The sequence below is a fragment of the Anguilla rostrata genome, chromosome 13, assembly GCF_018555375.3.
Source record: "Anguilla rostrata isolate EN2019 chromosome 13, ASM1855537v3, whole genome shotgun sequence".
Classification (NCBI taxonomy): domain Eukaryota; kingdom Metazoa; phylum Chordata; class Actinopteri; order Anguilliformes; family Anguillidae; genus Anguilla; species Anguilla rostrata.
In genome coordinates, this window is record NC_057945.1 from 15,090,245 (window position 1) to 15,116,341 (window position 26,097).

General features: G+C 45.6%; 1 protein-coding gene across 5 annotated transcripts in view; it reads right to left on the minus strand.

The window, feature by feature from the left end:
- tox2 (TOX high mobility group box family member 2) overlaps positions 1 to 26,097 on the minus strand; it is a 118,977-nt gene that overhangs the window by 72,519 nt on the left and 20,361 nt on the right. The window lies entirely within an intron of this gene.

A 26,097-nucleotide genomic window follows, 5' to 3' on the forward strand; every position in this document is an offset into this window, starting at 1 on the left:
TGGCATTATGTGTTGCCATGTGACGTACTGTAGCAACACAGTCTACAACCCACATATCTTTGTGGTGTGCTTTTTTTGTAGTTTGAAAAAAGTACATAATCTCAGTTCTTATATCTTTTATAAATTTGGTTTGGCATATTCCATTTCTGTTACAGAACTTAAAATTTCAGTCTGCAAGCCAGGGGAGAACTTCTATAGTAACGAGTGTAATATATATGGGGGATCATGCCTAATGCTCCTCAGTCAAAAACTCCTGCTGATATTTCCCCTCTCCTGTTCCTTGGTTCAGATACGGACTGGCAGGTCCTCCCATGGGGAGCCCTTACACCACATCCCGCAGACTCCATTTTAAACTCAGAGTCTCTGCCAAATGCCTGTAATGTAATGTAATGTAATGGTGAGCTGACACAAGATGGTATGGGGGGAGAGGGGGGTATGGAGGTACAGGTACCAATAATCACACGATCTGACATCGGCTCCGCCCCCTGACAACGTAAGCAGCTAATGAGGGCCGTGATGAGTCAGCTCGGGGTCGATAACGCAAACATGTTCCCTTCGGCTCTTGATCAGATAGCCCTGAGCACTTTCGGGCTGGCGTACAGTATTTACCTGCCAAACTACCCTGGGTGGTGCAGTGGCAACCTGGATGGGTTGCCAGTAATACATCACCCCCCTTTAGATGCAGTAATAGGGCTCTGCCTGTTAGTACTGAGGCCTGGACTCAGCATTTGGCCTTTACTTTGACGTACAAATACTTGCCAGTGTTAGCCTTTCTTTTCCTTCACAAACGCATGTTAGCGAGTTTGTGGATAATGAAAATGGACTCAACACGCTGTTTGTGTCAAAATTCAATCAACAGTCAAAATTCAATCAACGTACACAACTACTGATTGAATCCAGGGCTGATTGTCTTTATGGGTTGTGTTGAAGCCATAAATGTGGTAATTAGTTTATTTATTTATTTTTTTATTAACAAGGTGTAAATTACATACTTAAACCAGATGACGCACTGTGTGTCTCTGCAGAAAACTATGATGCTAAATGTCTGTATTGTAGATAAAGGCTTCCCAGGCCTTGTACTGTCCTCGAAACTGTGCTCTAGCTTTTTGTTCAAACCACTCTCTTAGTTCAGTTAGGGTAACTGAACCCGTGCCTATCAGTGCTCCCATGACTACTTTCGTCTTTAAGCTGATTTAACAGAATGGCCTTCTCCTCGAGCGGGTGACTTGGTGTAGACTTGTGTGTGATCCCATCTATAATCTAGTCAATCAAACAATCAATCAAATTCTACTTAACCTACCACCCCCCCCCCCCCACAAAGAAACTGCCATGCCGAGTGTTACAGAACAGAAAAGCATTGGGTGTCTGAGAACCGATCCGATTGATTAGCACGCCCTTGAATAAACGGGGGGTATTAATTCCCCTTAGCGCACACGTCTATTTCTGTTGTAATGCGGCCTCGGAGGGCAGATAATTGTTAAAGGGTAATTCAGACTAGCGATAAATTAGCAGCTCTTTGCTCCTGGGATCAGCCATTTTGGTTGGAATGAAAGCTAGCGCCCGGGCTCCAGGGCCGAGGCCGTGAAGCCTTCCTGAAGACGAAAGACGCGCCGTTTCGATGTTACGACGGGACAGAGGCTTCTTTAGCGAGCTCGAGGTAAAGCTGTTTACTCACAGGGCAGTTTGCACCTGCCCCGCTGCGCGGCGGCTCAACGTTGCTGCTACTTAGTCTAAATTCGAATCGTTATTGACGTGAGACTGCGCCCCTGTCCCTCTCGCGGCCACTGAGAGCCCCACAGTGCGACACGGCCATTATAAAATAATAACGGCTCTTTCACCTTAGCGCTAATGCACTCGTGCTTATAGCCGCTGAATTATTTACTTTTAACGAAGTGCCTCGAGCAACAGTTTTAAGTCTCGGCGATCACTGGAAGCGTATGAATTATCCACGAGGAACACTCTGGCGCGCACATTTCAATTACGCTTCTTATTTTAAGTATGAAAAGTAAAAGGTTTTTGAGATGCATTCGAGATACCCAAGACGCAACCTAAGGTGATTCAGTCTCACAAGGGTAATATCACACGTTTCTTTATTTCAGTAAGTAAACGTGCTCGTGTGACGGTGTAACTGAATGATGAGACCGAACCTCCTGTTGAATACACATGACGAGCATGAAACCGCGATTGAAAAGGAAAATCTCAAAAATGTTCTTTTCCTTCTAAGGAGAACCGGCTCTCCGAAGCGATCGGTACAGCCACAGTCCACCGTAAATCCGCCGAGACTCTCCGGGGTATCGTTACGCAAATTATGGTAATTCAATTTGCGGCGATCGCAGTGGATTGATAATCAGGTTCACCTTGGGGGGGGGGGGGGGATCGGCACTCGGGGAAACTGGCCGGCGACACCTGTAATCCGGCGAATCCCGCTGAGAGGGGCTCAGTCCGAGGGCGCTGATCGCTGGCTCACGACAGTTCGCCTCAGACAGAGGCCGCAGCGCTTGGCTCTAGCGGGCGACCCCGCTCTCCGGCGGTGATCTGACTCCGCCCTCCGCGGGGCCAACGGACGCGAGGGGGCCGAACTTTAAGGTGGACGCGCAAAAAAAAAGGAACGCGTGCGATTCGTCATTTTCCGTCATATTCCAATGCGCTCCAGATGCTGGAAACCTCCTCCGTGCGCTCTAAATACAGATCAAAGACGGAAGCGGTCGCAAATAGAGGAGAGAGAAAGGGGGAAAAAAACCAGGTTGCTGTTGCAGCTATGCGCGGTTCCAGATACGATTGGCCGGGGAGAGCGGTACTGTATTTACATGCAGTCATCATTAATCACGAGCAAGCCTGCTGGGAGCATTTCACCATCTGTTACTCATACAGAGGGCAGCTTTACCGGGCGGGGGATTGACTTTAAGAGTTCAGGAATCTGATACATTCTGCGTTTACAGCGCACCGAGGCTCGGGTAATGGAGTTTGACGATTCCCAGCGTACTGCAGTCTACCTGCCACGTAAACTCCTCCCGTGGAACATGAGAGCGATTTAGGAACCTGTCCTGTAGATATTTATGCTTCCTGCTCTCCCGTATTGGAATGAGTAATGTTTATGCAGGAGCCTTCACTGTATGTGACAGCGAGGTGCTTTGATTGACACCCTTCCCACAGCTGGCCAGGTGTCCTTCAGCTGCACCTCTTTTTGATCCCATACTCGGATCCCATCCCATACACCTCTTTTTCATCCAATACCGCCAACCCCCGGATATCTGATTGAGGGGGCGATATAGCATTTGAAACGCGCGTCGATCTGCACAAAAGTTGAAGGATGACGTGCCTGTGGCCGGCTGTTTGATTCGAGAGAATTTGTACCCGAACTTTGAAACTCTGTCTCCCAACAGCCTCTGTTTTTATTCAGTTTCACTGCAGTCGTAAAGCAGAGCTTCTGTGCTTCGGCGCTGTTCGTTTACAGATACCAGCAGCAAGTGCCCTTTTGACCCAGGCATACTGAAGGAGACGGGAAGAGGAAGCCAGCGATGTACTGTAAAGTGACCAATGAGCTTGAAGGGGTGGGGCAAGCTTGGTGCAAAAACAAACAACATGCAGAAGTACAGGCGGCTGATAGTCTGTTAGCACAACACACTGCTGGGCGAGCCAATGCTTGAAATGGAATATTTCTGTGTATCCATCTGTCATTTATGTTTCTTGGAAAACCTCACAATGGCAGGTTGAATTTAACTGCAGAGATCAGCAACCTTTGTGAATAAGCTGTGTGCGCGTATGAGAGAGGGAGGGAGGGGGACCGAGAGAGAATGACTGCAAGCGCTTGCGTAATGTGAACGTGTGCGATTTTGTGTGTGGGTATGTGCACACATTTGTGCGACCAAGAGTGCATGTGCTTGTTTGTATGTGAACATATGCTAACCACATGCACACGTTCAGATACATATCTTTGCGTGGGAATAAATGTGTGTATGTGTGTGTGCGCACGTGCGTGTGAGAAATGAAATTCTTCCTTGTCGCTACATATACAGTGCTACGTGTACATATACGTGTGTTCTGGTAGTGTTTTGTGTGCACTTGTCTAATGGACGCACACCACACACCTATTCAAACTGCCATAAGCATATTATGTTAGATTCTCAGAATGTTTTTCAGCATAAGCACTATAAGGATAGTTGTAAAGGCACATCATGGATGCCCTTGGATTACAATATGCACTCTCTCTGTGTTTCATTTGTCCATTTCAAAATATTTCTGTTTAATCCAAGAAATAATAAGCCCTATCTTTGCTTCGACATACTTTGTTCTTTGTGAAAACTGCGAAATGCTTATTAGCGTGTAAAGAGCGGCCTTCGCTCAGCATTGTTTTCTGTGTATATTGTTTTTGGTGTACATTGTTTTCTGTGTATACTGTTTTTGGTGTACATTGTTTTCTGTGTATATTGTTTTTGGTGTACATTGCTTTCTGTGTATATTGTTTTTGTAGTCGGTACATTGTTCGAGTTGTTACATTTTTTTCGTTTTATTGTTTTCTGTGTATATTGTCTTTGGTGTATATTGTTTGGAGGCTCACAGAATGGCTGAAGGCCTATCAGAGACTTAATTTGGAACATTACTGCCGTCATCCCACCGCGAGAATCTCGGTGAATCACGATGAATCACTGCTGATCATTTCTTTTGTGCGCGCAGTCAGGACGCAGTAAAAAATCAAATTGCGGCACGTTCTGTTCCTAGACGGCCTGCTCCCATGCATTCCCATCTAATGGCGTTTCCTTTTAAAGCTGAAACACACTACTTTCATTTCAGAGTGATTTAGGGATTATTTCCCTGGCCCTACTGCAAAAAAAATGCATTAAAATAATCTGCCATTTGCATGTTTCATCTTCACAAAGGAACAACCCCTTCCCCCCTTCTCCCTCTCTCTCTCTCTCTCCCTCCCTCCCTCTCTTCCTCCTCATCTACTTACTGCCATCTGTTCTTTCTGCGAATCCTAGCAGAATACACAATTCAGAAATCACCAGACTCCCCGTGCCAGAGCCCTGTCACAGAAATGGTACCACACGGCCACGCCCACAAGCTAGCGGCCATTGTGACTAAACAACTCAGGAGCTGAATTCCGCTTTTTATTAGGAACCGCAACGAAGGGCACCGCCAATCTATCGCAGGGCACACACACCATTCACTCACACACTCATACCTATGGGCAATTTTAGGGTCTCCAATCGGCCTACCTGCATGTCTTTGGACTGTGGGAGGAAACCGGGGAGAACATGCAAGCGCCACACAGAAAGGCCCCAAGCCGAGATTCAAACCCACAACCTTCTTGCTGTGAGGCGACAGTGCTACCCACTGCACCACCGTGCTGCCCTATTATTATTATTATTATTATTATTATTATTAGTATTATTATTAAATCTTGCAGTAGAACACTTCTCTACAGTACCTGTGTTGCGCTACCGCTCGGCACAGCCGTGCGAGCTGGAAGCTGTTTCTATGTGACGGGGCAGATGAGCCGGAATGTTCTGGAATCTGAGTGCATATGAATAAATGGGATGGGGGAGGGGGGAGGGAGGAGAGGGGAGGCGGACGGGCGGGGAAACAGCGGGGTGTGGTCACTACCCACAGAGGCCAGGCTTCTCAGTACCATCAGAGCAACTGCTTCTGCCAGTCTGTGTTTCATAACTAAGAGCCCCTAAGTAAAGCGTGTGTGCGCACATGTTTGTGTTTATATGCGTGCGCGTGTGTGTGCGCGCGTGCACGTGTGTGGTTGTGCTCATAACGTCTACTTAGCAGTTCTCATTTAGCATTTCTAGGCGTTTTGACCTTTTGCCCTCTTTAAACACGATCAGATTATTTCATCTAATGTGCAGACTTCACTCCTGGGAGCTGTTATAGCACTTTCATCACATCGTAGAGTGAGCAGCGCGCCCGCTAAGAGAACCGCAAGCCTCCGCCGGGCTTCCTTTATCCAGCGCCGTTTAAAGACTGACAGTTGGCGGCGACTGTCGATCAAGGCGCGCGCCCCGGCGCGCAACCTTTCGGGCCCCTTTGTTTGATAACGTTTTCCTGCCCCCGTCGGCGCGCCGCTTAAAAAGACCCCCTCTTCTCCGGCGTGCGCCGTTTAAAAGGACCCCCTCTTCTCCGGCGCGCGCGTTCTTTTCCCGCACCCCGTGACGAACACAAATAGCTTTCGTTCTGGCAGAAACGCCCGGCTGTTTATCGCAGTAGGCATCAAAGAGGTGTAAATGTGCAAAACTACCCGAGTCCCTCCAGACGCTTGGGGCTCCGCAGACGAAATCTAGCGGCGCGCGCTAAACTGTTTACTCACAGGTCACTTTCCCGCTCTGCGCCGCGGAGACAGCTCGCCGTCAGCCCCGCGGAAAGGGGACGGAAACCGAGAGGAAGACTCGGGCGAGACCGGCGGCGCCGTTGGAGATGCGGCCCTCGTGCCCGTTGGGGTAGATTTCGGCCATGGCTGATGACCCTGCAGTTTTTCCAGGGTTCTGCCTATCAGACCCCCCCCGTAGCTGCTGTACTAACACGGCTGTACTAACGCAGGGGTTGAGTGGAGCATGGAAGAATGATGTGGACAACATAGGTGGGAAGAGGTACTGGGTGGGACTAGAGGATGGCAGCCGCTAATGCCCGGAGCTGCCGGTGCCAGCCGACATTAGCGGCTTCCTTTCAAAACCTGGTCATGTGACTAAGGACAGGTCATGTGATAGAGGAGGATGACTGTGCGTGTGTGCGTATGTGTGGGTGTGTCAATTTCTAGAATGTTATCAGTCAGGCCATCATGGTGCACCACGGGAGATGAGCCAAAGACAGCCCATTGGCTGTCAGTTCATAACTGTCTAAAAAGCAGCGCAAATGGTTGCTTTTTAGACAATACACAGTACACATGACCGGCTTACGTCATGGTAAAGGGGAGAGCAGCAATTGCTCAGCATCGATTTAACTCCAGAAGAGTTCATACGAGTCCGAGAGTGATCAGGCGCACTGCCCCAGAGGCGATTTAGCAGCGAACGCTTTACTGGTGTGCAAAGGGACCGTTTCTCATACAAACTTCTCTAACCTTAATCGCGTACATCTAAATAAAATTCTGCGTGGGACTAGAGTTGGAAACAGCAGGCAAATAAATGGATCACAACGTGTCTTCACGTGTGCCCGTCTGTTGTTCTATTTTAGTGTTTCTTTTGCCGGGCGTCCAAAACCACGGCACAGACAACGGCTCTGCGATTCGGTTCGGTCCAGGAAAATGTACTTGGCACCCACAACGAAAGGCGCGCTCCAAGCAATTGTATCGGTCTGCATCCTCGCGCTCAACCACGGCGACAAGAAAAACAGTCCGTCCGTCCCCCCCCCTCCCCGCTCCTCGCCATGCTCGCTGGACATCGGACCTAGAAACGCATTGCCGACTCTCGTGGGGGGGGGGGGGATCTCCTTTGGCAAATCTGACCTTTGCCAGGATTTTAATCTACTAGCGGTGGATAATCTGAGCATGAATCGCGGGCGCTTAGCCTGGAAGGCCTCTCCTCGCTGGAGCCATTCGTCACCTCTAAATATAGGCCTTACAGCCTCAGTCAGTCGCCCGGAGAATCTGCCAGCTGCCCCCCAGCCCCCGGGCCCGGCGGGTTAGAGCATTACACGGTCGGGACCACGATCGCTCAGTCCCAGCAAAGATCCTCAACTTCAACTGCGCTCAACGGCGGCCGGGGAGAGCGCAGAGAAACGACGGGCGCTTACGACAACGTGCTAACGGCGATAAAGCTTGCGCCACTGTAAACGTTTTTTTTTTTTTCCTAAAGGAATGTCCGTCATTAACTTCCAAGAGAGGCGAAAAACGGCAGGCAAACGATCGATAGAAGAGTCCCGCCTCCCGCCTCCCATAACGAACGCGTCCTGTTCCTGCGAACGTCTATTCTGGGTGAGAGAATGGCGGGTAGTGAGCGCGTTCCTCCCTGTTCTAGCCAGGCCAGTAAAGCCAGGGCCTTCAGAAAAGGAACGAGGGGGCCGCAAAACTCGGACTCCGCCCGGGTCTCTGAGAGAGTCGGAGCGCGCGGGTACCGCCCCGCGTTCCTCTCTTGGGCGTGGCTCCGCTACACGCTCCCCGTCGGAACATTTTTGGCAGGGGCGCACACGTGTGTTACATTAAGCCCGGATCTGTGTAAATAATACGGGCCTGGACAAATTCCTTCCAAACCCTGCTGATGCAACAGCTTGCGTTACAGGTAACACAATACCCGGTTGGCAGGGCGACAGGGCTCCGTGCATTAGTCGTAATGGGAAAGTGCAAACCAGCTACCAAACCAGCGCACCCGAAGCAGCAGCCTTTTTCCCTGGAAAAAACAAGCAAGAAATGCTAAGAAGACAAATGGGCTGCAGTGCGTGACCTTAAATCTACTTACTATAATCAACCCGGTTCAAGCTAACCGTAAGACTGAAAGCCGCCATTTTACAAGCCCAGTGCCCGCCCCTCCTTTGTTTCTCCTCTGTGTTTCTCTCTCCTTGACGATACATTCTTTTTTTTGTTCAGCCACCCGCTGCCCATAGACCCGCCGTGCGAGTTTAGAGCCAAACTGACCGGTAATGGTGTGTTTGTTTTGGTGTCTGTCGGGGGGGGGGAGTCCCCACAGAAAAGTTACTAGCTTGCACACATTATCTTCGCAAACACACAGCGCGAGCTTCCTGCGGCTGCAAGCTCTCGGTTTGCTGTGTGAAAGGTACGCTGAACCCAGTCCAAATCCGCCCCGCACAGCTCAGGGGAGGCAGGACTCATAGTAATGTAAGAACCTCTCACACATACACACACACACGCAGGCATTTTGGAACCGCAACTGTAACAATACTTACGGAACATATTTGCCAAAAGCTGTTCATGATAACTTTTTGCCACATATTTATGGTGTGAGCATGAAAAGACAGCCGAAGGTGTGCACAGCTGCAGCGCAGTGACAGCGATGAAGCTGCACTCTTACAAGCTTCTTCGAATCTGATTACATAGTTACTGTCATCTGGTGGTTGTCTCAAGAAACTACAGTACAGTTGACACACTTTGGAACTTTCATGTTGTGTAGATAAAAGAACAAATTCTTCACTTCTAATAGAAAATTTACATAATGGTTAATGGCAAATTTTTTTGGATAACATAAAATAGTGTCTTGGCTATGTTTTCCCAAGTTTAACCTGAATAAGGATGCGATTAACTATTTGAACTATTTAAAGGCCTCTGAAAGGGCAACTAAATAATGAATGATTTAACTGTGCTTTTTTGTACATTAGCACATTAAATATGAGTATTTTTGTATGCACGGTTACCAGCTGAAGTATGCTGTGGTAATGGTAAAGGTAAGAGTCACTCAGCGGATGAGTGAAATCATACTAAACGCTTTGGGCACATCTACTGTACTTTACTGAGGACTGTGTCTTTACTGAAGGTGAAGGAAAAAAGCGTTCAACTCGTTTTGCAGGCAGTTATGGAAAAAGTGCTCCGAGCTTCAGTTGCCCCTGTCCGAGTTCTTCGGTCCGCGCGTCGCAACTCTGCGAACGCACCTGAAAAATCTGCTTCATTCGAAAACCCAGGTGACAAAACGGCCGGCTTCCCCGACCGAGCCTCGCCCGGCCGATAAAGAGTGTCCCCGCTGAGCGGGGATACACCGGCGCGCTGTAACAGCAGCAGGGCGCAAAAAAAATATTTTAAAAAATCAAGAAACACGTGCGCTCAGAGACCCCCAACGCGCTCCCGATCCCACAACGCCGGCTTCTGCCGTGTCTCGCGCCGCCATGTGGGAAACCGGCCCCCGAATTAGCATTTCCCACCCCCCCCCTCACCCCCCACACCCCCCGTGCAGGCAGCAGTAGCGGCGGCGGCGGCGGCGGGGGAAACCGGGCCGGTGGGTCAGCGGCCGCCTTGTTCCGCGCTCCGGCGGGAGAGCGAGCGTCGGCCCCGCGCCGGCTCCCTAATGAGCCTGTCAGGGTCCGTTAGAGGCGGGGCCCCCCCCGGCGGCCGCGGCCCCGCAGACAGCTCTTATTAGCCGGGTAATGGCGTGCCACGGGGGCAGATTAGGCTGGCACCGCCGAGGCCCTCCCATCATCTTTTCATTCATCTGCCTCTGATGCAATAAAGCCCACTTCTCCCGGAGCTGGTGACGGCGATAGCATCGCGGGAGGGAGGGGGGTAAATGAAATTAACACGCCCCCCCCCACCCCCCCTCCCCAGATAAGGTTCGGAGGGGGACATCTGTCACTCAGAAGGCCCGGAGGAGGTTTTACTTGCTAAGCGATCTCTGCCCGTTCGGAGAAAAATAAGACACAATTTCTGCTGTTGGTGCCTCTTACAGTATGTTGTCTTACAGTATGAGTCCAGAAAAAATCCAGAAAGGTGTAGTGATGCGGTGTGGCACTCTCAACGTAAATGTAACACACAAGAAATGTGGAATTCCTGAACCAAATGCAGATTTACCCATAATGCAATTTTGAGCACTTGAATCTATTGCATTAACTTGTGCCATCACATCCTGGGTAAAGTCTGGGATTGACTCTAAATTGTCTCGTTGCTTCAGAAGTAGTTTCTTGTCACTGCCAAACGATCCTCTTTCAAAAAACAGGAAAGCAAATAACCACAGAAATTTTTCTACGGTTTCCACCGCGTACAGAGGTCAGGCCACGCCTCACGCTTATTTTTGGCGACGCGCTTCGCCGTGAAGGCGAGCCGCCCTTAACCGCGAGTCAAATACCTGCGCGGCGTCGACTGCCACTTCCAAACACCTCCACTCCTATGCCGCCATTCTCCGATTAAAATTTCAGCGTCAACAGCCTCCTTGCTAATTGACCTCAAACGGGGAGGGGAGGGGGGACGCAGCCAGAAATTTCAGGTGCAGATTTACGCCACGCTTCCCATCAAACCCCCAGCCATTCCTCTCCCCTCGACAGCTCTCAGTGAACACAGTACTCGGGGGGGGCAGGGCGGGGGTTTGGGGGGGCGTTATCACCCCCGCCACTCCGAGGCAGCGGCGCGATAAGCCCCTCTTATTGTCCGCAGGCCCGTTACGTAAGTGCGCGCACCGACACCACGCTCTCATTGTCCAGCTCTCCCCCCGTTTCCAGCCCACTGTCCAAACTGTCTGAGGGGCCATACCGACACCCCTCGTCCAGGATCTCCGCGCCTGCGGGTTCCCAATTAAACCCGAAATCTAGGCCGCTGTGTGGGGGTTGGAGACTTTTTTTTACCCCCCTAGAATCTCACACCTGTATTGTACCAGATAGTGCCCTTGTGTCTTTTCGAGGGAATTTACCATCTTCTACCCCCCCCCCTCCCCTCCCCACCACACTGCCAACCTCCTTTTGAAGTGTGTGGTCACACAGAAGAAGCGTAAAGTCGAAATTTCAGACAGGAAAGGGTTAAGTCTCTTATCTCTGTTCTCCAGAAGAAATTCCTACTAGAAGCCACAGTCCACTGATTTCCTGCTCTCTTGCCCAATGCCCTATTTTTACCCACTGCTCTAGAATACCACTGACAGCTTTTTCCTTGTCACTGACACATTTCCTGCCATTTTCGTTATGACATTTCTCTCCCGGGTTAGTTCAACGACATTTCCAACAGCCCCCTTTCTCGATTACAACCTTTAGCGGACCGTTTGGATTCAAATCTGTTTTAGGGCCAAATTCTGCAGAGGCGCTCTCGCGTTTTCTGTCACGGAGCCACTGTTCATGTGTAACGCTCACTCTCGACACAGAATCCGCGTCAAGAAAAAGCCCTCCGTTTACATAGTTAACTCTTTCACAGAAGAAAGGTGAAGAGGAATATATATTTGGGAACAGCAGCTTAGTAAACCTTAATAAATCATGTTACATATTCTTTTTAGGGCGCTTTATCATGTTGAGTACAGTACAGATCTCTCCGGGTCAAATACTCCACGCCTGCAGACAGCGGCCTTACACAGACCTGCTCGTTAGCGCCCTGCTCTACATTCGGCAATTTGCTGACCTCACTCATCGTTCGCTTGGCTGGGAGTCTTGGGGGTGAAACGAAAAGGCCGCATCTGGGGCGCAAGTCAGCATTAACGCTTCGCTCCTGGCGTCCCCGCGCCTGACCGACGCGGCAAACAACACATCCAACGCTAATGAAGCCGTTTTCCCTCAGACCGAGTTTCGCTGGGAGGAAAACTGAGACGCGCTAACCTAGCTGCTAATGCAGCGTCGGCTGCAATCGGCACAATGCCAGACAGACACGCGAGCACGCCTGCGGTCTGCGGGAATCGCAGCTGGTGAAACGCGCCGTGCGTCTGCGGGCACAGTAACGTTTAGTTAATCTCGCCGTAGATAATCATACACACAATTTGCTCAGGGGGAAAGAAAATGTCTTGCTATTCACAGACCAAAACGGGAACAGCATAACCTGTTAACTTCTGAGGCGCAGTTCGAGAGAGGCGGACGGTCCGGTTCGTAGCGATTCGGTTCCGGGTCAAACCAGCTTAAACGAGGTCAAGCGCAGGACATAAAAGCGGACCCGGCGACCGTGCGATCTTTGGCGGGCGGAGCACTTCAGAGCCCGGAGGTTTTCATGCTTCCCCGCTCTCTCGGTCACCTGCGGAACGCCGCCGGTAGAGGGGGGTCTTGGGAAATGCAGTCCAAAATGCTAGCAGGGTGCGGCGCTGAGGAGTTGATAATGACGAATGCGGTGTCTTTGCTTGGTGCCCTGGGTCTGACCGAGCACTGTTTTGAAACGGAGAGGCGTGAAAAGGAGAAAAATCTCATTCTTCAAAATATTTTCTTGACCTCCGAACCGGGACTAAGCAGCAGCCTCATAGCAAGGTGCATTCAGTAAATGCCACAGTATTGCAGGGCTGTATTTTGGCAGTAAAGGCACAATTGTCAAACTCTAGCGGCGACTTGCAGCGGTGGCAAAGTTAGGTGTGCCAGACTCAATTTCCACAGTACCGTGACCAGCGACTACAAAACAGGGCCCGTTGTTTTGTTTTTTTTCCCAGGGAGATTCAAAATGAGGCCACATGCTGTATGCGGAATAATACTGATTTCAGCCTTCCTGTCACTTGCATTCAGATCAACGCGATGACTGGAAAAAGGTTGAAAAACAAGCCGCAATCGATAGTACCCTCCCCGCTCCTTCCGGCTGAAATGTACACAAATCGGATGCACACTGCGGCTATTTTCTTTCTCCGGGGAAATTGAGGCAGAAAAATAAAGGTATACATCTGATAAAGCGTGTGAGGAGCTGTATTAACTGGGAAGACGTAAGCCAGCCACAAACAGAAAACAGCGGGTTCAAACCGAAGTAATAAATCACAGTTATAGAAATGGCTGTGGCATTACTCTGTAAAGCATTCTCAAAAATAATGTATGCTAAATCCATACGGTATACTCGGATGGAAAAGCATTTGCGATCAATGCATTCCTTACACTAAAGGCAATAATGGTACATAAATGGAGCACACAATAGCCAGCTGAGTGTTGGATCAAAGTAAGGCTCGCAAGTTGCTGACCATTAATTGTAGCTGCTCTCAGTGAATCAATCTTCTTTTTCCACTCTTTCATCTAGAGGCTGATTTAAGGATTTTGCTCGATATGATGACTTTCAAGAAAATTCTCAGTAAACAAACTGTGAACCTATGTTGAACACGCGTTGCGAGCAATCTTCATATATTACAAAAAATGACTTCATCTTGCCAAAAAAATAAGCAAAATCACAGATTAAGCGCGAGAAGACAAGGACATTGATTGACACACTGTACCACTGACTGATGTTCAGCCGAGAATAATTAGAAAACGTGATGCGTGCAACGCGGATTTCATAGTTTCTTCAATGCGTTGCTGGTGAATCCAATGCTAACTCGTCGCACAGCGCTCATCAAATAATTACTGCCATTTTGTTTTCTTGCTTGGATTCACCCCCCTTTCCTCCTGACTTGCTGCTGCAAACTAGCTCCTCCCATCTCCCACTTCCGTCTGTGGTGTTGCTCTGTGCTAATGGGCTGGGGATTGCAGCCACCCATGTGATAAAAGGCACCATGTGATAAAGGCATATAGAGTTATGCACCATGTGATAAAGGCATATAGAGTCATCTCGGTTACGGAGGCTCTGAGCTTGACCGCTTGGACAGCCAACCTGTGATCAAGAAATAAATCGTAATTTTGATTGGCTTCTCTTCTGTCAATTCGCACATGCTGTGCAGATACTGTAATACATTTCGCATCAGCTGCGGTTTCTTGGGTTTTAAAAACAATTTATGAAAAAAAAAGAATGAAAACAGAAAAATGAGAGCGATTAACAGTATCACAGGGTGGACATTCAAAGTGACTTAGTTCAAAGTTTAAAGTGAGTAAGTGCTTTTTGAGTAAAGGGGGTAACTTATCTCAGACATCACTCATGTGAGAGAGAGAAAGAGAGAGAGAGAGAGAGAGAGAGAGAGAGTGTGCGCCCACCAAGATGAAATGGATTACAAAGTCCAAAGTCATAAATAATAAGGACCATAAATCCTGTCAATATGTCAATAAAGCAATAAAAATGCAAGCAGCATCTCGATTGTGTCCCAGCGTTGAGCAAATAAACCGTGCGGCTCGACTTCCTCACCCAGCGGGATGTCCGTTTCGGGCCGATTTACCGCCGCGGACGAGGGTGCAAGATTTGACCCGCCTTAACTGCACCCAGACAACTATTTTTGCACGTTCCATCAGCGCATTTGGCCGTCGCTACCCCCCGTTTAAAAGCAATTCCGACGTAATGCTAAGAAAAACAATTAGAAGGCCCCGCTCGAAAAATTGGCGTTTGTGCGAGGCCTCTGTTTACTTGCACATTACTTTGCGGGGAAACCACCTGGTGCGATTTAATATCTTGGTGAACAGTGGGGTCATTGTCCAGGCATGGAGATATGGTCCTGAGTGACCCATTTAGGGCACATGCCTAGATCTGACAAGGGCCTGTTATGTCTAGGACGGCTTGAAACGCTCCAGGCTCTGAAAAATGGCTGCGTATGTTCGATACCGAGAAAGAAAAAAACCTGTTTGGCTGACTGAGACTAGAGCAGTAGGCACTACACACAAGATAACCGATCCTCTGTGGAAAAAATAAAAAATAAAAGAAAGAAATAAATAAAAATGGAGATTTCATTTGACCTCTACATGGGAACTGCTGGATTTGATCAAAATCACAGAAGCCTCCTCTTAATCTGCAGAGATTTTCCGAGGCAGCGGTACCAGAATCTCAAGTAGATTGCAGGATGATGTGTTAAAAACAAGATCGAGTGATAAGTCGGGCACCGCCTTGCAACTGTGTTTACATCAATGTCATTGCTTAAATGCCGGGGGTTTTCTCGCCAGTAAAGTGGGAAACGATGGCAAGAGAGTAAAGCAAATCCAGATTCAAAGTTAAATTGTCTCTGCGAGGCTAGGGAGCCAGCTGCCGGGAAAAGAAAATGGCCGCGTTTTTGCTCAACCATTTTTCTCATCGCCGTGCACTTTTTCCATCCAGATATATTACTGGGGGGGGGGACTGTACAATGTGCAAACCACACCTATGACACTAGGCTTTCCCTCAAGCCATACAGAAACAAGGAGCGGCTAATCGAGGAAGACCGAACTGGTCGAAACGCGCCGCTACTTACATGCTGCCATTACAACCCAGCATGGGATGAACGCAAGGGGTTAAATATTAAAGGTCAAAGTAGAGAAACACACACCATCAAGGTAAAAATAATAAAACAATGAGGCGCACAAAATAAATGTATAAATTGATAAAAAGACCGCTTTGAATTGGTACATACACAAATCCAAAACCAGTGGACAGAGCTTTGGATTATTTAAATACAAGAATTACAATTAAAAAAAAAAAAAACCTTTCGCCAAGGGATAAGGTAAGTTATATAAACAGCTATTTTCAGCTATTAACAGCGATTCAAGATGCTGCTCCTTATTGCATGTTATACGTTGGTCTGAAACTAGAACATGCTTATGATTAATGTATGAGTTACAGGACCTTTTCTTAAGATGTATTCGAAAACCCTAAACAGTCACTTAACGGACGAGTGCGGTTCCTCCGAGGATGTGCGTCTCAGATGATTGCGCGAGCCCGGCACCGAGGAGAGTCACTCGATTATCCGTTTTAATACCGTCGCGCAAAATTGTTTCTAGAAGTCTACTCCGATTTGGTCGAGCAACAGAAGCAATCACGGCGATACGGCGGATTCTGACTGCACGCCCCTTCCACCTCCCGCCCTGACATTACCGAGATAAATAAAGCTTTTCATCGCGCAGGAACGCGCGGGAGAACGGTAATGACACGGTACTGAAAGAGACGCCGGCGTCGAAGCCAAGAAAGATTAATATGCTTTTCATTTTAAAAGGATTTCTGTGACCGAAGCGGTCTGAAAACAAAAAAACAGTCTTTTTTTCCCTCCCAATCGGCTTTCATCTAGATTTTTTTAAATATATAAATTGTGCTTTAGATTTCTTTGAAAAGAATAATCTAATTACATTCCCTGACTAGCTAGAGTGAATTTAAATTCATTAACGTGCAGCAATGGGCGGAAAACATTCAATCACGGGTCCTTGTTTCATTTTCTCTGTAATTAAATCGGTTTGAATAAAAAGCATGTAAACTCACAAATGATTTGGAGGAAATTTGCATTTTTAATCACAGCAGATTACTTTAATAACTCAATAAATCTCTGACAGTTAGAGTGGCGGTGGAAACATTGTCACACCCGTTTAGTTCTGCAATTTCAACCAGTATCCTATTATGCAAAACAGCCTCATAAGGCCATTTACGGGAGTTCTATTCCCCATGTAAACCCCCTGCCCTATTAACTGATAATCCCCAATTAGCACACAATTCATTCACCTAAAAGTGCCATAAGCAAGTTTGTGACAAATGTCTGTTTGTATCTTTTAAATGCAAATTGCCAGGGTGTTAATGATACTGGTTCATTACTATACAAGTTCGGTAAAATTCAACACTGAGGAGGAAGCCTGAGTAATTTGTACAGAACGGGTCAGGTCTTCTCCAGGAGACCTGCTGCGTCATGGCCAAGCGCGATCGCAAACATGGCTGCCGCCCGCTCTCCCCAGATAAACTTTTATTAAATTCTTTGACCCGCAGGTCAGTCCTTCTCCTGCAGTCAGCACGGGCTCCGAGAGACAAATCCAACATGGTTTCTCATCGTGCTTCCGTGAAATCTGGTCCAAACCATTAACAGTTGTCTAAGCAAAGCACTTCAACCTGTCAAACTAGGCTCACTGAAGAACACAAACCCCCGTATCACGTAATCTACGGTTTCCTGGTCCCCAGGAGAGTACGTTTCAGGGCCGGAAAGCATGAATTGATCATGGTGTTCCGACATTATGTCAGCTGCATTCTACCGATGCAAACAGCAGAAAAGAGATTTGCGTGCAAGCAACATATTTGTTTTAAAAGCAAAGCAAAAAAAGAGAGAAAGAAGCAAGATAATTAGGCACAAAATTTATTCCACCAAAAAAACAAACGAGCTATAATTATAATGGACTTGACCTGACAAGTCAATAATGGTTCCTTAGAGCTAAGCAGAAAATCAGCAGCAATTTTCTGGGCTACAGTAAGAGTTCTGCATGGAATGCCTTAGCAGAGTTCTCCCTCAAAGCTCATTAGTGGATCCACAAAAAGAATGACACCTCATCTCTCCGCTCCAAAATACGAATCCAAGTTTTCTTTATGCACAATATAAAAGTAAATACATGAATCGACGATGATTTCTCTCATGTGTGAACTAGGTTGATATGGGGAAAACTTCAAAGAAACTAAACCTAAATATGAAAGAGTAGCTTGCGTGTGTTCCAAAGTCAAAACGTACCACAAGGTCCCAGGAGGAACGAAAATAAAACAGCCCTCCACACAGTCAACAGCATTAGACTGCATACACTGAGGCCTGCTAAAAAAAAAAAAAGAAAAAGTCATGTGATTCATCTCATTACTGTTACAACCTTTGCTTGACTTATATTTTTCCCTTTCTCGGGCTGCAAACCGCATGTATTACAATATCACTCTGCTGTTTGGGTGTGTCATGATATGGCCAAGGTTTGTTTTGATTCATTTCAGAAGAATTTGAGAACCCGTCTTCACCGAGTTCTTTCACATAGTCCGGACTAGAGTAATAAAAAGGTACACAAAGACCACATCCTCTGAATCAACAGTTAAAAAAGGAGATGGATTCTCCCTGGAAACCATATGTCACCACCGTGGACAATGAAAGATAATAGTGCATACAGATGGAATTCTCCAGCTTTTCAAACTGTGTAATCCTCAGGAGTATACAATCCGAATGTGTAAACATGAACTTCATTGTGAAAAGTACTTCTGGAAATAAACGATGTGTGGAGGTGTACCCTGGTTTAAATATTTTAAAAGGTACACAGGAGGCAGGTGCAGAACAAGTACATACATTTTGCAAAATAAACAAAATATCTGTATGATCTTCACCATCACACTGAGCATATGCTGGCAAGCTCTTTGATAGCAAGATTCATTTCATGGTCCTCTTGCTGCAAGATGCTGATATCGCCTCCTTTTTGAGACCCCTGTTAAGCCACTATTAAAAACACAGTATTACAAGTTACCCAAATTCATTCAATTAGTCCGTCAATACCAACTGAGTATAATTGCTGCAGTTGGATATTGGAATATGAGCTCGTTCTGCGATTGATTGCTCTGTCTGAAAATTATATGGTATAACATCTTGGTTAAAGGATTAATTTATGAGAATGTACAGAATGCATCATGATTCATTTAATTAATCACAGCTTTATCATAACCAGTTACATTCTAATGTAAAACAGCAGACAAACAGTGGATATCACCTGAATTGCGGGCTGCCAGATTTGACTGTAGAAAAAGAATGGCCGAGACGATAAGCTAACCTTGGGGCTTACGGGGTAATGTTCTCAAGCCTCGCTAATTAGCCGTTCCTTGACATGGAATCCAGGCTAATTTACACGCACTTTAAATGTTAACATTAGCATGCCATCTCCCCATTCCCCCAGAAAACCATTTGATAGCACAGCCCTCTGAGGCTATACCACCATTATGCTCTTACAAGGCCCATTTAATGATTGAAGTAAGCCAGCATTTATTAGGATGATATGTGGACTTCATTATGTAAAACACATGAAAACGGTGTATACAGTAAATTATTAGAACATTACACGTATTGTGTATTAGTGTGCAGTCCTTCTGTGGACTATGTGAGCTATAAGATTAACCAGGAAATAGAGTACGGCATGGCTTGCTGTACTGAAGCCTTTTGATATCATGATTTAACAGAGGGATGCTGGATTAAAGCATAAGGATGAATTTGATCGGAACAGAGGGTGCACTGCTACAAAGAGGCTTTATGTTAAATGTATAGCAATAGGCCCATGATGACAAACAGCCGCTAGACCCTGGGTTAACCACTACGGAGCTTGCCAAATTCCAAATAAACTGCAGTTTGTTTCAAATCCAGACAATAAATTAAAGCAGACAAGAGCATTAAAGCAAATAAAAAAATATTTTTGTGAAATAAGTATACTTCACCAGGTCAGTTTATGTTTATATATATATATATATAGCTTGCGCCATTGCACATTTTAAAATAAAATACTGTGCACAGAGAACTGCAACAAAGGGAGAGGAAAAGACATGTCCCTGTGTGCTGCACTCTTCCTCTGCATTTTCCTACAAGCTTTTATGCACTCCTTTCAGATTAAAACACCATTTGCTCTGCTCGCGACTAATACCACTAAAAATAGCTTCTGAGAGGAGCTGTCAAAGCTGATTTGACAGGACAAGTACAAGGAAAGTGTATTAGTGCACAAAGCAGGAGAGCTCAATTGGAAAGAATGGCAATATCTAATATGTTTGAATATGTCCAGCTTCGCTTGCGTATATTTTTCTCCCCAAATTTAAGAGGCTTTTAAACCATTTTGGCTTCAGTATAAATATTATAAATACTACTTTCAGCACTTGTATGAATTCCATTCTTCAGTTATTTCCACTTCTGTCTATAATCATTTTGGAAATTATCATATATGCTATTAAAGGTTGCAGATGGGCCATACACACTAGGGAAAACACATTCAATTAATGTCACCATCCAGCTATACAGCAGCACTGGTTCTCTGTTAAGAAACACTGTGTATAAATGTTTTTGTTTTTTTCCCTGAAGGCCTTGCTCCCTCAGAACCTGCCTAACTTTGAGAAACAGCCAATGCAGCCAAAACACTAGTGCTCTCCAGCAGTGCAGATCCATCAAAGATTTAGGCCTGGATTCAAACATGAAATGCCTGTCTTTATTTCTTCACAAACAGTTTTAGGGAATTTAGGGAATCGCAAAACATTAACTGTAAAGAAATGTATTCAGTTGCATTGTCTTTACCTGCAAAGAAGAGACTGTTGATTAAACCCAGGTCTTAGTTTCCTTTTCTGAGCTGATCTTCCCTGTAGAACTGGGCTTGGATCTTAGGCTGCTATGACCCTGTAGAGCGCACTGATTCTGTCTCACACTTTCAAACTTTCTGTTTTTGTTTTCAATTCAATTCTGAATTATAAGAAGGTTTTTTGTCAGCTTATAAACCAGAGACTCTTTGTGTGTCCAAAACTTGGTCGGACACAGCGATGGATACACTACAGACGGAAGGTAAAATGGTGGCCCTGCAGGAGATGGGCCGAAAGGCCTGTCCTCATCATCAGGCATTTCTGCGTTACGATGTAATTATGATTTATTTCAGAAATATTTGACAACTGGAAAAAATGGAGCACCTCTTGCTGGAATGCATCTCTCGAAGATAATGACGAGGCCTGTTGCCACGAGACTGAATTTCCGTGCCTTGTTCCCGCCCCTCCGAAAAGAGAGGGACATATCGAGCGCGGAAAGGGTTACTCTTCAAACGAGCGAGTTTCCTCCATCACGGCAGATGGAGCAGCTGTCTTTACCTTTGGCAGGCAAACAGTGTCATTAAAAGCGGCCAAGTTTGTTTTCCTGTTTGATAATAAGCCCTGAGCAAACACGCCTATATCTCTTCACTGCACCGTACTTCTCTTCTGTTCCTACAGAGGACTATCCATCTGGAATCCTACCCTTTCGGATCAGTCGAGACCACGGCACGGGCTTGTATTCAATCAACATTTGCCCCTAATTCTGACCTGCACATAAACGCAGCTTGGCGAGTTAACGGCAGTTTGTGAAGAAGCAGAACGGATGGTTGTAATTATTTTAAGTCTAAAGTTAAGGACAAATGAATGAATCCAGGCCACTAGACTTTTTCTGTATAATTCTCCCAGACTTCTGCCCAAAACCTGAAAAGGGCTCACTTTTTAGGCGTCAAATATTTAAAAAATAAATAAATAAATTTAAAAGGCTGAAAACAACTGTTGCAGCTGCTTTAGTCTGGTGTTACAGCATGGTTTAACGGCAGCTATATATACACACCGCGTTCAAATAAAGTCTCTTTTTCCTCCTGTATTACCTCACTGGTTCCAATATAGCACCGCACAGCAAAACCTTGTGGTCTTACTTCCAGTTTATAACAGAACCACACATCCATAATAGAAAAACAGGATTACAGTAAAGCCATGGACCGGGACCCGCATTCCATTGAAAGGTCAAAGAGAAAATATCACAGAGGGTAACTCATCTCCTAAGTGTTTGACCATACGATACATTGCAATAAATTCATTATTTATTTTTTCAGTTACGCTGTCCCACAGTCTGACAGAATCATTTAAACACCCACCCACCCAAATGAACAACATGTCGGTTAACAAAGATATGACACAATGCACCAATAGTACTTTGTACTTTCGGTAGTGCATATTTAAGTTTCATGAGAGGTTAAATGTAAGCACTTTGCCTCATCTAAAATTACTGTCTGAGCAACTAGCTGTGAGGAGCAAAACATCAAACGCTTGAACTTGTTTTTGTTACTCACTGCTGCAAAAATGAGCCCTTTCCAGCATGGTTGCACTCACCCTATTATATAGCCCCTGGAGTCTGTACAGGTTAAGGAGACATACCGGTCAATGCCTAGAGTACTTAACTACCTAGCTAATTAAATATTGAAATGTAATAAAGAATTAATGAAGCTACCAATCAAGAGATGGCTGTACCTTATCTAAAAGTTTACTCATAAAATGTATTTATATATATATATATATATATATATATATATAATTTTTGCCTTATTTGTTTATTTCTGTAATCTGGTTTCTACCTTATTTTTCTCCGTACTGTCTGCTGAATGGATGCTTTTATCAAACAGATGCGATTGCCAGTCTGACCAATGAGATAAGCAAATGATAATTTGATGCAAATGACTATATAGGGAAAATTGGCAGGCATGCTGGCTGACCGTGTCACGACATTATCATCAGATCGACAGTCAAGCTGGCTATCAATGTCCATTTTCCAAATAAATCAGAGTTGACTTGAAACAGGCACCTTTACAGCACGCCTTGAAGCAATGGCTGCTTTCATCAACTTCACTGAGAACACCTGCTTAATTGCATGGCACATAGTATCGAAAGGCAAAAAACTGATTTTTATAGTGAATTCCGCTTAAACTTGTCAGACTACGTTCATGAAGACAGAAACTAGCGTAGCATCTATTTGCTAAAATGAGCCATGTTTATTGAGCCCAGGCTCGAATCTGAATTACCGGGCATGTTTATCAAACTTGAGACCTCACTGCTTACAGTATGCTCCCAATGTAATTTGGCCTTTATGGGGTGTCATATTGACTGCCATTATAACTCATCTGCAAATATTTCGAGACTGAAAAGCAGGGTGCAGTAACGCAGAAGGGGTTTCCTAAAGCCAGGTTTAGGAACTCGCTCGACATGAACCTTTGCTTGCAAGGGAGAACAGATGAGGTAAGCGAAAGGACAAGTGTGGGTTTGGGTCGCAGCCAATGTAACTTAAGAGATGAGACATCACTGGTAATAATGTTTTATGCTCCTCTGACGGATTAGAAGACGTTCTAGAGAGCTTGTCATTTTAATCTTGGTTTATAATTTACTGGGTTGCCCGTATTTGCATGCGGATGCTGAGCTTTATTTAAGGTGCTGGGGTGCATTTTCGAGACCTACTTTCCGTGTTTATACAACACCATGAAGTACTTCTTTTCAAGCAATGGGAATCTGTTCTTTATCCAATCCCTATTATGTGGAAGCATACGGCATGCATGGACGTATGCACGCACAGCATATGCATATGTGTGTTTTTACTGAATGCTCTTTCATATAAGACATTAGAGTCTGTCACTATGTGCCATCCTGTCTTCTTGCTTGGAGCCGTTCCATTAATTAACGGGTGCTCGGGGATATTGTTACAACCCACAACTGGAACACTCTCGTATCCGCGGCGGAGTGGATGCAAGAGCAGATGCAAGCTTAAGACAAGCCGCAACTCCATGTCATTAAACTGATAGTCCCTTTGGCCCTGTACCACTACAAATAAAAATACGAGACAATTAGCGCTTGATAGGTCCCAGCTCAGTTGATTCTGAAGCTCAAGGGTTTTAAATTGCCTTAATTATTCAGTTTAGTTCTGAGATGCACAATATGGTCCCCCTGCACTGAATTAGTCTTAACAATGATAGAAAGGTCACCATTTTATATCGAAATTGCATCTGTTCTATATATGAATACAGTCATACAATATACAGTATCAAATAATATATTCCGTTTATTGATATAATTTGCTTATTGTTCCAGATCTATAGCAACTGTGTTTCAGTATGCTTGGCTGTTTGTCTGTGGTTTTGTAAGCTGCTCAACATTGGGCCGAATGAAAAATCTGAAAATATTTTTCCTGTCTGTTCACCTTTAGTTTGTGATTGTGATGTTATGCTCTGTAACTAATCTTTTTCCAGGAATTGGAGTTGATTGACATTTAAACCATTAGTCAATTCAGAACTATTATTATTATTTTGGCTCAAATGTATTTTTTATTTGTATTTTTCTAATACATGTTTTTTTCCCCGTTTGTATTTGTCCACCAGATTAGAAATAACAGCAAATAAACAAACTGATTTTCCATAGAAAATTGTATTATTTTGGGAAATATTACTCATTTAAAAATTTACTGATTAGATATTTGTTTTCCCAAAATCTAATTCAGCTGTTAAACATTACATGTTGCCGAGCAACTGCTGGCTAAGGGCTTTGATTAAGTATGACTGGTATCAGCGAGTCGGCTGCAATCTTTCGATACTGGACCATTTAATTAAAAATGTAGGATGATATCTTTTTAAAGGCCAGGAAAACATTTCCTTTTATTTTCACAGGGGTCAGAGGTCCTAGCTAAAATAGCAGCGGCATAATAACAGCCTTGTGTGGAGGGAAACGTGTTATTCTTTATGTGGCCAACCGTACGACAGTATCTCTAATTACTCTAATACCCGCATAACTCAGGGTAACCCGAGACCAGGCCGACTTTATCTCAGTTCATAAAACATCACAATCTGATGGTCCAGTTAAATTTCACTCAGCGCTGCGCGCCGCACTTTAACGGCGAAAAACATTCGCCGCATTCACAGCCGATCTTTCTCAAGGCCAGCGGGGCCAGTGCTTTCCGCTACGGACGAGCGACCGGGGAGTTAGAACCGGACTCGGCCAAACGACAGCACGTCCTCGTCATCACACGGAGATCATCACTCCGCCAATATGCATTCTGGGTATGGCGAGCTATCGTACCGACCGGCAACTGAGAGGCAGTCCTATCTACTCCAGGACTGTGCACACACAAGCTTAATATCCATCGCCCTCCAGCAGTTTTTACGCTGTCACCGGCTTAAATTGAGTGCAATTACTCAGTGTTATTCTTCGAAACTGGACACCAAGAGACCTCAAGCAACCTTTGACACACAAATGCGGCGCGAATCACCCCTAACCCTTTTTGTGCATGTTTAATATTTCTCCGGCGCCCCTCCGATATTTGCTCGGTGTCGTCTTCCTCCTCGGCCTCTCGGATTTCGCCAGGCAACCGTTGTCCAGGCTGCGGTGGCCCTCGCGGCGACGTCGGACGCTCCGCTTCGTCGCCGTCCCACAGCGGCCCTTCTGATTGGTTCTTCGGCCCATCTCTACCTGAGTCTACCTGATGCGAATTCGGCACCGTGCCGGTGCTGGCACGAAATTTAGCAAAAGCTGCTTGAGGGTTTCAGTCAGCAGGGTATTCCCCACCTCGCTGCTCGATAGCAGGATACTCAGAAGCTGGAGGCCGAGGGATGTCTTTTCTCACCACACAAAAAGGCAGCTCATGAGCTCATGCTTTAATATGGTCATTACAAAATTATTTGGGAATTTTTTTATTGCTATTTATGAAGATTCATTCTAATACCACGTTTTTTCATCATCAATTTACTGGATTCCTCAGTCTAGATCGCTAGTCTCAACCCACGCCCACATCTCTACTGTACGCACCTGTATCTCTTTGACCTTTCAAACAGCAATTAACCTCGAGCGTTAAAGGCCAATGCCTGAGACAAAAATTAAATACCAGAAATGTGAAACTGTCTTTGCACTGCTCCTGTATTTAATTTTCACATAGACCTGCAATACACATTACCTGTATGTGTTTTTATGATTATTATTATTATTATTATTATATTTATTTGTTTATTGGTAATGTACTGTTTTTCCTATTTGATTTCAGAAGCTTGGTGAAAGACACTTGTGTTGCAGGCCCAAAAGCGTTTGTAAATTTTCCAGTTGTACCTAGATCACAGGAACTGTGAGAAGTGACCATTGGTCCTGTGAAAAACAGGGCCTGTGGTTCGTGCTTACAGGTGACAGGTCCCACCCTCTGCAGCATTTGCGTATGCGTATGTGCACATTTGTGTCTTCTGTGTATCTGTATGTGCACGGGCGTGGCTGAGCGTGCTTGTATTTTCTGCATGCGAGAGTTCATGTATACACGTGCACGTCTGTACGGCAGTTACTGAGCATTGGGGCGTCCTTTTCTTTTCAAAACGCACTTTAGCAGCGCAGTTTTTTTAAATGAATGCGGCTTTACTGGAAACGAAAACCACAATCCATACTTATTGTATATTTTTTATATATGTAATAGTATAATGCTATAGGGTAGCTATCTT